The sequence below is a fragment of the Lissotriton vulgaris genome, chromosome 10 (assembly GCF_964263255.1).
Source record: "Lissotriton vulgaris chromosome 10, aLisVul1.2, whole genome shotgun sequence".
NCBI classification, from domain to species: Eukaryota; Metazoa; Chordata; class Amphibia; order Caudata; family Salamandridae; genus Lissotriton; species Lissotriton vulgaris.
Genome location: NC_141698.1, coordinates 718044650 through 718056714, shown reverse-complemented (window position 1 = coordinate 718056714; position 12065 = coordinate 718044650).

The following is a 12065-nucleotide window of genomic DNA, read 5'->3' as shown; positions in this document are numbered from 1 at the left end:
ATCAGTTTCATTTTTTTCTTGCACAATAATAAAAAATAAGTTACAATTCAGATTCCTCTTCTTTTTTTAACTTGCAATAGAATCCCTTTCTTAAAATTACATGCTTAAAACAATGTATAAGTAAATAATTGTTTTATATATGCAGAACAGATGCGGTGAAACCTATTTCCTACACGTTAGTATTATTTCAAAAATCTTTATGTTGATTAATGGAAAAGGTGTTTACTACATTTGGCACTAAACAAGCAATATATAACAGTGCACGATTGATTTGGCCTGCTTTTTTGTAGTTCGGTAATATGACCCATGTGTAAAGCAGTATGAATAGCCCTGATCTCGTGGCTATATCCAGTTTGTTTGGTCAGCCATAAAAACATGCATATTTTTATCACGGCTCGGACTTCGTGCAAATTAGAGAAACAACAGGAAGAAAATAACGAGACGCCTGCCAAACACCGGAAGAACTAAGAGGCACGTTCAGCAGGTACCTGCGGTCAGGATTGTCGTTACAACGGACCAAAAATATGCCCCGTTGGAAATGGTCGACCCTACAGCTGCTCTCAAGTCCCCTGGTGCTCCTGAGACAAATGATTCCAGTCAGGTTGTGCTAACAGGGTCGAGTGTAGGGCCGGCCCGGAGCTGTGACTGATGCAGCGTTACTGCACTTCTATCCGTTTTAGCATCAATCATCGCCCAGAGGAACTCTCGCGGGACTGCCTGACGCCATGACAACATTGTTCACATTAAAACATGAAGTGAAACACCGCGAAGAAAAACTGAGCTGCCAGACCGAGGGCCCACGCCCAAAATATATCAGTGGCGCTTTGTTTACAGGAAGCCAGGACACGCTTAAAAGCACGCCTGAACTCTAATGAATGTTTTGTGGGCATAGCATACTTTTTAAGCATTTGAAATACAACGAACCTAACTCAAGAGCTTTTTATATACAGCCTTTTTTGTGTTTTCTTACATGGAGTGTTGTCTGTAGCTGACGAAGGTATTGTAGGGTTCTGGGCCTTAGGACCGCACGCAGGTGTGAGGTTGACATGGACACATGAGTACTGTGCATACACACGTGCGCTCGGGCCTTTGTTGACAAGTCCATGTGACTCCTGACGCCTGTGGAGGATGGGTGTGGTGTAAGTGTAAGACCAGTATGCTTTAATAATTTAACCAGATGACTCTGGGCACGAACACTGGTGTGGATTGAGTACGAACTCTTCGACATCCTGTCGGTTGGGCTAAAATTCACCCATGCCCGGTGGGCCGGCCCTGCCTCCTCTCGCAGTGTTGGTTGGTATCAACACTTCAAACTGGGGTGCAGTAGGAGCATCAGTGGAGTCCGCTGCAGAGGCTTCTCTTGGGGTGTCTTGGCTCAGTGAAGGATAACCTGCTAAGACTGGGACGACATCAACGGTGTTTGGACATCTTTCTTGAGTCCCAAAGCTTTCCGGTGCCTGTTGGTGTAGCAGCTTAATGCCCATCTCTCGTGCAGGTGTCGCTTTGGTGCAGGAATGCCCTTGAGGCCCTTTTTGCTGGGCTGCAACATGACCACGTGGGCGCGCAGGGTTGAAGGTGTGCCATGCGGGACCACACAGGGCCACTGCAGGATCGCCAACAGGGCCACGACTGAGTCACTCGTGCAACCACAAGGGTAGATGACTCATGGTCAGGTGTGCTGTTACCAGCAGGACTCAGGTGCTCAGTTAGCAGATTGTCCCTGGATGATTAGGCCCTCACGGTGCCAGGAGTGCCTCTTCAGTCTCTTGATGGTTCACAGGCATAAGGCTACACGCTGGAGGTTGGACGTTCCTTTGGTGGTAAGGCTGATGCACAAGGCAATGATGGTGTGTCGCCATTTGACAACCTATATGACAAGTGCGTGTGATTTGCATGGAGTGAGGGTGACTGGAAAGACTATGCAGTCACGTAACTCATTGCATCTTGGTGTGGTTCTTCTCTTTTGCCATGTGTGGTTGCTAGTAGGGATGCCATCTGTATCAAGCAGTCGGGGACGGTGGCTGCACGGGCGCACTGTGAAGCGTGGGGCAGCTATGCGGTTCCCCCAGACATCGCTGCCCCTCGAGTCTGGCTTGTACTGGTGGGTGCACTCACAGGTAGTGGTATGAGTCCTTGGTCTTGTGACCCTTGTTAATTTCTCCTGTGCACCTGTGGTCATCAGGTTCTTCAGTGTGACTGGTCTGTCTCACACCTTTCTCTCCTCTCCAATTCTCCTTTGTAATGCGGCGTCATGCCATGCTCTCCTCTTCTTCTGACCGGGTCCAGTTACACACACTTCTTTTCTCTCCTTTTCTGGGTTTCTCATTGCGAACTTGTATGACCTCTTTGCATTGACCTCTCACAGGTCCTGTCCTGTTCATAGGATTGTGCGTCTTCTCTCCTCATAGACCTCTTGCACGTACTGTCTTGTTCATAGGACTGCAGGTCTTTTCTCATTGTGGACCTCTTGCAGGTCTTGTTCTGTTCATTTAACTCTGCGTCTTCTCTTGTCATGGATGTGGCAATCACCCAAATTCCGCCTGTCACTTTTCTCCGGGATCTTTTTGGTGCTCTGCTCCCTGGAAGGAAGATCACCTTCCTTCCACCTTTGCTCGAGGATGCATTGCTTGCACCTTGAGGCTGTGCCATAGCAGCGCTTGGTCCTGTCTGGGTTTGTGCGTGCTCAGCAGGGTTGGTCACTCCGTGTGACATTCTCATTGACAGGCCAATGGGGGCCATACTGTGCTGGGGTGGCTGGCTGGTACGGCCTCTTTCATGCACTCAGTGCATTGTCCATGTGTCCACTTGGCACTGTCTCTGCTGTGTTAGCAGCCGGCACTTTGCAAGGTAGCTGCTCTCTCCACAATGGTGGCAGGCGGCCACTCTCTCAGCCAGTCTCGGGTGTTCTTCTCTAAGGGCTTTCCCAACTAGACCTTGTGCCAGTCTGCCAGTCTCTTTCTCCTGTGTGCGCAGTCGGGTCTGTGCATGCAGCTTTTCTTCTAGGGGCATGCAGCACTCTCAGCTCTGTGGTGAGCTGACATGCTGTGCCCGGTCACTGTCGTTGCCGGTTGCTGGCAGCATGCAATGGCATGCAACATGAGGCAAGCAAACAGGATCTTCGTCAGGGAGGAATGGAAGCTAGCAGTCCTGGAGTCCTTCTGCTGGTAACAGAACCAAACCCTTGTCCATTGCACTTTCACTGTCTGGGGGCGAGATCATGGGGCACTGCAGGCCCTTTTCCCTTTTCTTAGTTCAGTGTGGCAGGGGCACTCGTATCATGCTCAAGTATTTTGGCGAGCTTGCCTTGTCACCAGACACCGTTGCCAAGGCCAGGTGCCGGGCCGGCTAGCGACCACTAGTTGGTGCTGCAGCCACCTCTCCTCACAAGCCGCGACAGACTTTCCCAGGTGCAGCAGGGCGGCTAGTTTTTTCACAAAGTTAGCCCAGGCCAATCGAAGCCTGTTAGAACCGGCTGTCTCTAGTTGGCAGAGGTATACACTTCTGACAAATAGGGACACTCCTTTTCTAGTCAGGGCAAGGGGATCACACCCTTCGATAACCCCTGCTCACCCCCTTGGTAGCTTGGCAGAGCAGAACAGGCTTATCTCAGAGGCTGTGTGTTAAGCAATTATGACCACATACAGTAATACAGTGAATACACTACAAATGGACACGACACCGTAGTATTATAAAAATAAGTATTTTTATATAAGACTTAGCACAAGACCAAATAACGACAAAACTGTACACAATCGGAATAAATACGTTCGGGAAGGAAAAAGGATAGTTCAAAGGTAGTTCTTCTTTAGCACAAGAGTCTTTTATATCAAGCAAATCTTCTTCTTGGAAACACAGTTCTTTAGCAACAGGGTAACTCACACGGGAGCTACACAACGCTGGGCAGAGATAATCCACAGGTTCGGCGTCGACCGCGAGGAGCGCTGCGTCGGGCCTGGAGTCACACGGACCCCCAACAACACAGTACCTTAGGAAAATGAAGCACACGATGATCAGCGGCGTCGAGCAATCCGGCGTCGCGTCTTCGGTGTCGATCAGGCCACAGCAGGCGTTGTCGATGATGCAGTTGCACAGAGTGAGCAGCGCTCACGGCGTCGAAGGGCACACGGTTGATGCGATCAGCAGCGGGGCAGACACGAGGTCCTCTGGAGTTAGAGCCGTACTCCTACTCACTGGCGTTGCTGCTGGCGTCGGTCGGGCCCAGCGTCCGGTCGTTGTGATTGCTGGTCCTTTCAGAGGTGCTGGATTCACACTTCCAGCGGATAGCACTTTTTAGCAGGTGAAGTCCTTTAGCCCTGTGACTTCGGCAGGAGACTGGCGCTCTTCCAGTCCTTGGAGATTTTCTTAGCAAGCGTGAGAGTACACACAAAGTTCCTCTCTCCTGGTTCCTTGGCAAAAATAAAGAAGCACTGCAGGATTCCCCCAACAACAGCACACTGGCAGAAGGGGTAAGCAGTCCTTTAGATCAGCAGGCTTCTTGTCCTTGGTTACAGGGTTCCTTGTCAGAAGTGATCTGATTTCCTAGTTCAGGGGTCCTCCTCTTATACCCCTTTTCGTCTTTGATCCCTTTGTCTATGCCGGGGATTTCCCAACATCCTGGGTCTGTGGTGGGTGGAGCTAGGCAGTAGCACCTGGCCTATTCATTGAGCCGGGCCGGGTCCTCAGACGCCCCGCAGGAGGTGGAGCCAGCATTGACACTGGCAGGAGCAGAGCTATCGCCCTCCTGGCAGGAGGTGGGGCTAGGATCGTCCATGGCAGGTACAGAGCCATCAGCCGCTCGGCAGGAGGTGGAGCCAGCATTGTATCAGGCAAGGCAGGCTATCAACAACTACTCTCCCCCTACTCTCAACGTAATGTCCCACTCATCCCACACTGACTCATCCAGACCTCTTGGAGCCACCCAGCTCCTGTCACACACACGCAAGACCAGCAGAGACCAGATATGGTTAGACAAGAAAATAGACACTTTCTAAAAGTGCTATTTTCGAACCCAGAGTCCAAAAACCATCCACACCAACGGATGCGTAATTAAACCCCGAGTTCAGGGATACCAAACTCGACATTGCACCATGCTCCCCGAGCCAGCTAGGATTATAGCGTTAATAATCCCGGCGGCCCATTCTATCCAACGGAGAGCAGGCTACCTCGCAATAGTGAAGCCCTAAGATGGCGGCACTTCACTATCAGGACATGCCAACTTGGTCAGGCTTGTCCTACCTTACACTTACAATGCACCCTGCCCACGGGCCTACCATAGGGGTGACTAACATGAAGCTAAGGGAAGGTTGGAGGGGCTGGCAGGTAGGTATACCTGCGCAGCCGACGTGACAGTGCAGGACTGCACGTGGGTCTCGCAATGACCGACCCGTAGACATTCGTTTACAAGGCCGCTCCTGTGGGTGGCACAACACGTGCTGCAAGCCCACGAGCGGCATTTGTATTTACAAGCCCTGGCACTCCTGGTGCACTAGACTAGGGACTGACAGTAAACCAAATAAGCCAAACATGGATACAATAGATACATCATTTTAACATAGGGAGCACTTGCGCTATGGCACTGATCAGCAGTGACACGGCGCCCAAAGCATATACCAGCAAAACATCGTAACACAGTAGAGGCAAACAGAAAAAATGGAGGAGAGACTCAAGCCAATGATGTCAGGTCTAACACGTGTCCCCTCCAGCTGAAATGTGGGGAGAACTACCCTTAACCTAGGGAGTCCTCATCACTAAGGCGGAAAAATCTGGACAGACCATCAGCATTGGCGTGATCTGTACCAGGGCGGTGTTCCACCGTAAAGTCCATCCCCTGTAGAGCAATGGACCACCTCAACAGTTTTGGATTCTCACCCCTCATTTGCATTAACCATCTGAGGGGCCTGTGGTCTGTCTGACCCCGGAAGTGAGTCCCAAACAGGTAGGGTCTTAGCTTCTTCAGCGCCCAGACCACAGCAAATGCTTCTCTCTCTATCGCACTCCACCTCGTTTCCCTGGGAAGTAACCTCCTACTGATGAAGGCTACAGGCAAGTCTCGGCCCTCTTCATTCACCTGAGCTAGAACAGCCCCCACGCCATGCTCTGAAGCGTCCGTCTGAACAATGAATTCTTTCGAAAAGTCGGGTGCTTGGAGTATAGGTGCTGTGCACATTGCAGTTTTCAGGGTGTCAAAGGCCGTTTGACAGGCATCAGTCCAGATCACGTTTCGTGGCTGCTTCCTGGAAGTCAGCGAAGTCAAGGGGTGCACAATGTTACCGTAATCCTTGACAAACCTCCTGTAATAACCCGTGAGTCCTAAGAAGGCTCTCACCTGTGTTTGGGTTTTGGGCGGTGCCCAAGCCAGGATGGTATCAACCTTGGGTTGCAGGGGGGCCACCTTACCGCTCCCTACTTGGTGCCCCAAGTACACCACAGAACCCTGCCCAATCTGGCACTTACTGGCCTTGATTGTGAGGCCTGCTCCGCGCAGGGCCAACAACACTTCCTGGAGGTGGCGCAAGTGTTCCTCCCAGCTGGCGCTGAACACTGCGATGTCGTCCAGGTAGGCGGCGCTGAATTCCTCCAGTCCAGCCAAGACCTGGTTGACCAACCTCTGGAAGGTGGCGGGGGCATTCTTCATCCCAAAGGGCATCACCCGGAACTGGTATAGCCCATCTGGTGTGGAGAATGCTGACCTCTCCTTTGCCCCATCAGTCAAGGCGATCTGCCAGTACCCAGACGTTAAGTCAAACGTACTAAGGTACCGGGCAGCCCCCAACCGATCGATGAGCTCATCAGCTCTGGGGATGGGGTGCGCGTCAGTCTTCGTGACTGAATTGAGCCCTCGGTAGTCCACGCAGAACCGGAGTTCTGGTGAAGCACCAGGCGCTGCAGCCTTCGGGACCAAGACCACTGGGCTGGCCCAAGGACTGCTAGAGGACTCAATCACCCCTAACGCGAACATTTTGGAGACCTCCTCCTTAATGTACGCTCGGACCTTGTCAGTCACCCTGTAAGCCTTGTGCTTCACAGGAGGGCTGTCTCCGGTGTCGACGTCATGGACACACCAATGCGTGACACCCGGAACCAAGGAAAACAGATCCGGGAATTGTCCCAACAGTCGGTGACAATCCTGTTTCTGCTCAAGGGTCAGTGTGTCAGAGAGGACCACACCATCCACTGACCCGTCTTGCTCCTTAGCATACAGGAGGTCAGGAAGAGGCTCACTCTCCTCCTCCGTTCCATCATCTGTCGCTAAGAGCATGCCCACTTCGGACCTTTCTAAGTGGGGCTTCAAACAGTTGACATGCAGGACCCGCAAGGGGTTCCTGGGAGATTTCAAGTCCACCAAGTAGGTGACATCGCTCTTCTTCTCCACAACCTTAAACGGTCCCGTCCACCTGTCCTTGAGCGCACAAGGTTCCACAGGGGACATGACCCACACTTCCTGACCAGGCTGAAGCTCTACCAGAGTGGCATTCCGGTCGTACCATCGCTTCATCTCCTCCTGGCTGGCCTCCAGATTTGCCTGAGCAAGTTCTCTGAAGCGCCGAGTCTGGTTCCGAAAGGCCAGCATGTAGCTGTATACATCCTGGGGAGGTTTCCTGGGAGATTGCTCCCAGCCTTCCTTGACCAGACTCAAAGGTCCTCTTACCGGGTGACCGTATAAGAGCTCAAAGGGGCTGAACCCTAGAGCCTTCTGCGGCACCTCACGGTAAGCAAACAACAGGCATGGCAAGAGGACGTCCCATTTCCGCCTCATTGGTTCTTCAAGACCCATAATCATGCCTTTCAGGGTCCGGTTGAATCTCTCAACCAGCCCGTTTCCTTGCGGGTGGTAAGGAGTGGTGAACTTGTAGGTTACCCCACACTCCTTCCACAGAGACTTCATATAGTTCGAAATGAAGTTGGTGCCTCGGTCGGACACCACCTCTCTGGGGAACCCCATCCGGGAGAAAACACCCATCAGTGCCCGTCCCACCACGGGGGCCGTCACTGTCCTGAGAGGGATGGCTTCCGGGTACCTTGTGGCATGGTCCACCAAGACCAGGATGAACCTGTTGCCCAGGGCTGTCTTGGGGTCCAGGGGCCCAACAATGTCAATACCCACCCGGTCAAAGGGGGTGCTGACCACCGGAAAAGGTTGGAGGGGAGCCTTCTGCTTCCTTCCGCTTTTCCCACTTGCCTGGCAAGTGCGACAAGTCTTGCAATGGATGTCTACATCCCTACGCATCTGAGGCCAATAAAAATGGGTGACAAGCCTGTCATAGGTCTTGTCCTGCCCCAGATGTCCAGCTAACGGTACGTCATGAGCCAAACCCAGTAGGAAGGCTCTGAAGCGCTGGGGTACCACCAGCACACGGGCTGACCCAGGCTCAGCAGCCTTAGGCTCGCTATACAGGAGGTCGTTCTCCCAGTACACAAAATGTGACCCTGACTGATCACCTGAGGATTGGGCTGAGGCCTGCTGCCTCATGCCCACAAGAGAAGGGCACTCCTTCTGTTCCGCACAGAATTCCTCCCTGGAGGGACCACCATCCTGCTGCCAGTGGGTCAGCTCGGGCAGATCTCCCAGTTCGGCAATTTGCTCCCCGGTGGGCTCCAGGGCATCCCCCTCAGGGTCTACCTCCTTCTGGACCACGGGAACAACGGGGGCCGGTTTCCCGCGCCTCCTGCCTCTTCTCTTCACAGCTGGGTCCTGGGCCGTACTTTCAGGCTCCGGGACCCCATCAACACCCTTACTCGCTGTCATGGATCGAGTGGTTGCACACACCCACTCTGGCACACCCAACATTTTCAAGTGCGCCGCTCTCTCCACCTTAGCCCAAGGGGAGTCTTCCAAATCATTGCCCAGGAGACAGTCGACATGTTAAAAGGGGTTCAAAGACAACCAGTAACCAAAGACCCCTTTAGGTTGCCCGGCGGTGTCGCCTCTATGACCCACCAATATTAATCAATGAAGAAGCAGGCGCTGGAGACTGGAAGGCAGGAAACGAGGATTTTATTCTCTCCGGAGGAGAACACTTCAATTCAGACAGCAAGTATCGTCACGAGGTGCTCTAACCACATCTCTGAGGCCTGGCCTCTTATACTAGGGTTTATGACCTTTATTACACGTAACACATTCTCGCAACACTTTGATATTTGAAAGAACATCCTCGGAATCTCCCCTTCAGGCCCGTTCCCACATACATTTACAGTTGAATTCCCCACCCCGGTCACAACAGGTGATGATTGTCGCGCAGCAGGGCATTCCGCCGATTCACGGAATGCGTGGAGTTGATCGGATCTCATAGGGTGGGGGCTTTGATCGGCTCGAGGGTCTTTTGATGGGGAGGGGAAGCTTCCTACTGTACGGGGTAATAAACAGTATCCGCAGGGCCAGGTGGCGGCCTGGGAACAAGGAAGACAAACGGGGACACAGGGAAAGGGGGTTTGCATCAAAAGGATCTGAGACCATGAAAGGAATGAGGGGAAGTGTCGCGCTGGGAACAGGATGGGATTCTGTGGTGAAGCTGCGCTGAAGAGGGATTTATGACCCAAGGCATGAGAGAGCGGGGGTTGTCAGCGTGCGGGGGATGCTTGCGAGGTTAGGAGAGAGAGAGTGAGACGCGCTGGCTATCAGCGAGGGGCAGGGAGGCCATGGTGCTCAAAATGGCTGCCGCTTACGCGCACGAATGGGCTCGAAAGGGGCAAGATGGCGCCGATAATGTTGACGTTTGCAGTCTAATCTTTAACAGTCCTCCCTTTTCAACATATCTTAGCCAACTTGCTTACTCAATGTCAATCTTCATCAAATTCCTAACCTCGGCATCATATATTGCTCTCATATGTTCGTTTCCAAAGTCCACAGTCTTAGGGCAAATACAATTTACGCATAATGTACACAGAGGTGGCAGACATTGGATTCCTAAGCATAAACCGCATATTACAACTACAGGAATCAGGATAATGGTGAATAGTCTCCAGCCCCAGTTCTTAACGGTGCTCCAGAACCAACCACCAAGCGACCATTCTTCTTGTTCTTGGTGGACTTCTGAAGAGAGTCTATGAAGATGTTCGATGGCTTTGTACACTGAGGGTGAGTTGTCCGGTATGTACGTACAGCAGCTGGACCCAATAATGCGGCATGCTCCACCACGATCCGCAAGAACCACATCTAGGACAAGGCGGTTCTGGAGGGCCACCAAGCGGACTGCTTGAAGTTCAGCGGTGTTGTTAGCAAGGATACCAGCCGTGATGTTCATTGTTGTCTCAACTGCTTGAGTCAGATGTCGGATGGCACGGCTGTTTGCCATCGGGCCCCAGAGGGGGACAAGTCCCTTCATAGCATCGAGGAACTGCGCTCCTGTTGAGTCGGTTTGTTCAATGTCCTTGGCTCGTTTTTGTCTGTGATGATTTGCTGGTGCCACATAAGTCGGAGGAAGGATGAAGGAAATGAAACAAGTGCCCCCCCAGCCTTTGGGGAGCCAGGTGTAAGCCTTCGTGCCGCAGACGAAATACGTGTTTGGAGATGCCACAAAGGAAGGTGGGTCGGTGGAGTCCAGAGTTCTGGAAAACCGGCAAGCACTGTGGCCTACCAGCTGAGTCCCAAGCCCTTCCATGCACATGTGGCCGGTGACGTTGATGACTGACAGGGCCACAGTCAGAGTGGCAGCCGTTCGTTTTCGCAGGTAGGAGAAGGTGGTTCTGGTTGGATTATTGAACACTTGCATTTCAATTTGTTCTTTAGCAGGGATGTCCAAGTGGATTGTGTTGTTGGTGGTCTGCGGGCAGAAGTGTGTCTTTGTTCTGTTCCGCCAGACCCCGTGGTAGAAATGCGTTACGGTTTTGCTGGAGGTGGCATTGTCCTTAAAGCTTTCTTGCAGAAGCATCAGCCAAGCAAGACAGGAGCCGTGAACTGAGAAAGGTGAAGGGATGAATGGTATTGAGTGTCCAGTGGCGTGGGGTAGCAACCCACAGATCCAACAGTTGGTGGCATTGGTGGCAAGGTTGTGCTGGTGAAGTAGTTGTACGAAAGAGTTATTCCAAAATTCCTTTCGCCTCTCTCTGAGTTGGGGAGAGAGCGAAATCAGATAATGTTCCTTCATGGTGGTAGGCTGAGCAGTGGTCAGGAATGTTTCGTGAGCAGGTGCATTTTCTTCCACAATCCAGAGTGTGGTCATGAGGAGAAAGCAGAAAAGGATGGTGATGAAGAGTGCAATTGTCTTTGAGCTGTGGAGTCTGTCTGCTTTTGGGTTTCTGTGGTGGGTATTTCCTGTTGCCTCCATCATCTTCTTATTTGGCGCTTCCATCATCTTCTTATCTGGCGCTTCCATCATCTTCAAGGTGCTCGGTAGCGGGCAGAACCACAGACTTTGTTTTGCTTCTCTCCGGGTAACCCTTGGTAGTGTTTAGGTCACCGTTCTGAGATTTAACTCAGTCCGTGGTCTACTTAGCCGAAGCTCCCTCCTTTCGACGCAGGAAATACCCTTCTCTCGATGGCACAGTGGGATCAGAGAATTTTGAAAGTTCAAGTGTTTCGGTATCAGGATAGCAGGTTAGTGACGGTCGGTCCTTGTTCAGGAGCTCTTCTTGGTTGTCGATGTTTTCGGTCGAGGTCAGGGTCGAGGAGACCTTCTTACAGTGGTGTGCATGCAGCCAGTTGCGTTTTCCCTCCACTCGAAGTGCTGTTCGGGTGGTGATGAGGACTTGCCAGGGGCCCGTCCACCGGGGTTCCAGACTCTTGGCACGCTGGAAGTTCCGGATCAGGACGAAATCCCCAGGCTGGATGGTGTGTCCGGGACCCCTGGAAGTGTCAGGGATGGCATGCAGCACCTGTTGATGGATAACAGACAGTGTTTTAGTCAACTGGCATAAGTAATCAGACATTAGGACGTCCGGGACGTCATGAGAGAAGTTGGTTTCGGTGCAGACCAGACATTCATAGGCCGGCCGAATACAACCTCGTATGGTGTCAAGTGGTGTTTGGTAGGGGTGGAACGCATTGAGAGCAATGCCAGGGGGAGTGCGTCTGGCCATTTCAGTCCTGTGGTAGCCACTATTTTGGCCAATTTTAGTTTCAGTGTGGC